Raw genomic sequence first — 3,625 nt, 5'->3', positions numbered from 1 at the left:
CCAAAATAAGGTTCAATCGTCTTATGTACATAATAAAAATTAAAGGAGACAATATTCCCCCCTGACAAACACCTAGAGAAGAAAGTCGTGGTCCATACAAATGTTTATTAAATTTTACATATACTTTTCTGTCAGTCAAAAAGGATTGCATCCAATTTATTATTTTACCTGGTATCCCTAACATTGATAACTCGTCACAAAGCACGGCAATATTTACACTATTGAAGGCACCTGAGATGTCAAAAAATACAGACAAAAGATATTGATTACTTGCTAAACATTGATGCGCATCAAGCTGTAACTGCGCTATACTCTCCCTAGAAGACCGACCTTTGCGAAAACCAAACTGATTATTAGGCAAAAGACAATTTTGTTCTATAAAGAACTCGAGACGTTGTTTTAGAAGCTGCTCAAATATCTTCCCAACACAAGACGTGAGAGCTATAGGTCTATAAGAGTCAGGTAACATTTTATTTTTGTCTGGCTTTAAAACTGGGATTAAACAGTCTGTTTTCCATTCTGCAGGAATAGTATTCTCCTTCCATAGGCGATTAAGATTATTTAAAAAGATGTTGAGACTGTGGCAATTAAGTTTTTTGAGTAAAATATATGGAATGGTATCAAGACCGAAAGATGTATCTCTTCTAGTAAATAAAGCGGATTTTAGTTCTTGTAAAGAAAAAGGCTCTATCAAATATTTATTACTATCATTAACAACATTTACATAGTTAGTTATTTCATTTGATACAAAGTCAGAAGTATACTTTTGTAGAAAATCTGGAATCCAACTATCATTCAACACACTGTCAGGAATGTAAGTTTTGTTAAATTTGCGCATGTATTTCCAAATTGAAGACAAAGGAGTACAACGATTAAATGAATTGCACAAGCCTATCCAGCTATTTCTTCTTTCACTTTTTAAGATAAGTTTTTTTAAAGCCCGCAATCTCTTAAACTCCACATAATTTTCATCAGTGGAGTTGTTTTTAAAATTAATGTAACCATTTTTAGCATTTAAAACTGCTTCTGTACACCTCTGATTCCACCAAGGCGACCAAGGATATTTAAAAGATTTTTGTGAACAAGAACTAGTAGCATTATTACTATTAGAACTTTTGGAAAACAGACAGCTAGGGATTGACTGCTTGGCAGCAGAAAGTAAAATATTACAAAAGGAATTAAAAGCATCTATTGAAGATAAAGTGTCAAATTTAACATCATCCAAATAAGAAACAACTAAGTTACTATACATATTCCAATTCACCTGCTTATAATTAGGGTGAGTGGGCAAATGTAGATTATTACATAATGTGTTTTGCAAACTAATACTATCACTACTTACTGCCATTTTTATTATTACAGGGAGATGATAACTACTGCCCAGAGGACTGTCAATAACTGACCAGTCACATAAAAGAGCCAAAGATGGAGTTACCAAAGTCAAGTCAAGAGCATTAGGACGCCAAGATGGAGATCCTATTGTGGTAGCTTGACCATTATTCAGAATAACAAGACCATTCTCATCTATAACCTCTAAAACATCTTTACCTCGAGGCAATGTATCAACACATCCCCACAACATGTGATGAGCATTGAAATCACCTGCAAATATCATTGGCTCTGGAATGGACTTAATTAAACTGTTTAAATTGTTTTTATTAAATGGAGGATTTGAATTGGAAGGACTGTAAAAACTCACAATACTCAGTTCTTTGTTATTAATTTTAATTTTAATGCAAACATTTTGTAGAGCACTATCATAATATGTATTTATGTTAGAAAATGTGATATTATTATGAATAAAAATTGCTACACCATTGTGTTTATTACCACAATCATTCCTTATTGTGTTATAGCCTTTTATTAAAAAATACTGATGTGGTTTTAACCAAGTTTCCGAAATTATAGCAATATGGATATGATTTGATGATAAAAACCTTGTAAAAATAAGCCTATTACTAATAATACTTTGAGCGTTCCACTGCACTATATTCAATGTATCCATAATAACAATTAACTAGGTGTCTTTTTTCTAAAAGTGTTATTCAGAATTTCCTTAATACTATTTGAATTTATAGTTAACTTATCTTTATTTGTACAAATTTGTAAAACTGCTTCAACCAAGAGGTTCATAAATTTGTCAGATTTTATAAGATTGCTCAGGTGTGTGTCAATATACTTTGAGTTTAATTGAGGGAAAGCAGATTCATTGAAGAGATCTGAGTATCTAACACTACGGGACTTCACTTTGTTTTCTTCAATTTTTTGTTTTTTCAGAGGACAGGTAGATGAGATAGCTATGTGATCTCTACCACAGTTGGCACATTTTGTTAAAGTTTTTGGACACATTTTAAAATTGTGATTGTCAGAACATATGGAACAAACTTCATTGTTTCTACAAAATTTAGCAATATGGCCAAATTTCATACAGCGTAGACACTGTTTAATAGGGGGTACATATACATTAACCTCATGCCTCCAGTGATCAAGTGTTACATACTCAGGTAACAACGTTGATGCAAATGTGACTGCAACAGTTTGCGTTGGAACAAAGGAGACAACACCCTGTGGGTCCTTTACTCGCCGCATGAACCTTCTCACAGCAATAACTTTTTTACTCAATGCAATTAATTGATGAATTTTTTTGTTGGAGTAATCAGTGGGAACAGAAGTAAGAACTCCAGTGACCTCCGTTTCAGAAGCCGGAATTGAGGCAACCATATCCAACTCGCTAAGTAACTTTTCATTTTTTAAAAATACATTCGCATTGTTAGGCAGGTCACAGGTAACACCAACTTTAAAAGCATTAACGGACCTCAGGTGCAACACACCCGATACGCAATGCCTCCTGATTCCATTTGACAGACCCAACCTGTCCTTGTCTGATATTTTGACTTCACCCTGCTTGCGATTGAGAAATACAATAAATTCCTTCTTATTTGAATTTTCGTCGTATAACCTATAATAATTTGTCGCTCTATAAGGGGTATACTTCTCTTTATCCTTTCTTCTTACAATGAGACGTTCAGTCACCTCCGCGTCAGATACCGAGGATTCGGATAGGGGAAGTTCGTCTGCTGGTTCTGCGTCGCTCTGGCCGTTCTTCGGCCTTTTACCTGTACGCTTCCCCATGGCGATGGGGAAGCGCACTTAACAATTTATATATACAAAAATCGAATATTTATAAACCAGGATAAACAATTTACAAGTATGAAAAATATATGCACTATGAACAATAATTTAAACAATTTTTTTTTGTATAAGCGCGCCTTCCTTCGTTCACTCGTTCCCGCCAAAAAAAAAAAAAAACTGATTTTATTATTTATCTAACAAAATAAATAAGTTGCCATGACAACGCCGATCGCTGTCAATCCGATCATAGATTAACGTACAGAAATGACAAAATATTGATGCTGTCTGTTGCGGGATGATTGAGGTAGAATATTTTAGGAAATGATGTAAAAAAGTCATTGTTGTGGTGAATGTAATAATTTTTAAAAACAAGTGCGTATATAGGTAGCTGAACTATCAAATTACTAAAACAAGTTTTAGGGTAGGTAACGGATGTAGACAGTGAGATCTATTTGTTTACGTAGGAGTTTTTTCAGTATATCCCTTGCTAACT

The 3,625-nt window shown here is 33.9% G+C and overlaps 1 long non-coding RNA gene across 1 annotated transcript; it reads left to right on the top strand.

Moving 5' to 3' along the window:
- Nucleotides 1-247: 247 nt before the first annotated feature.
- LOC126976141 (uncharacterized) lies at nt 248-1,749 on the top strand. Its single transcript, XR_007731845.1, has 3 exons — nt 248-462; nt 1,012-1,279; nt 1,363-1,749. It is a non-coding gene; the product is annotated as an uncharacterized LOC126976141 (long non-coding RNA).
- Nucleotides 1,750-3,625: the final 1,876 nt, after the last annotated feature.

The sequence above is a fragment of the Leptidea sinapis genome, chromosome 39, assembly GCF_905404315.1.
Source record: "Leptidea sinapis chromosome 39, ilLepSina1.1, whole genome shotgun sequence".
Taxonomy (NCBI): Eukaryota; Metazoa; Arthropoda; class Insecta; order Lepidoptera; family Pieridae; genus Leptidea; species Leptidea sinapis.
This window is presented reverse-complemented; position numbering and strand designations above follow the sequence as displayed.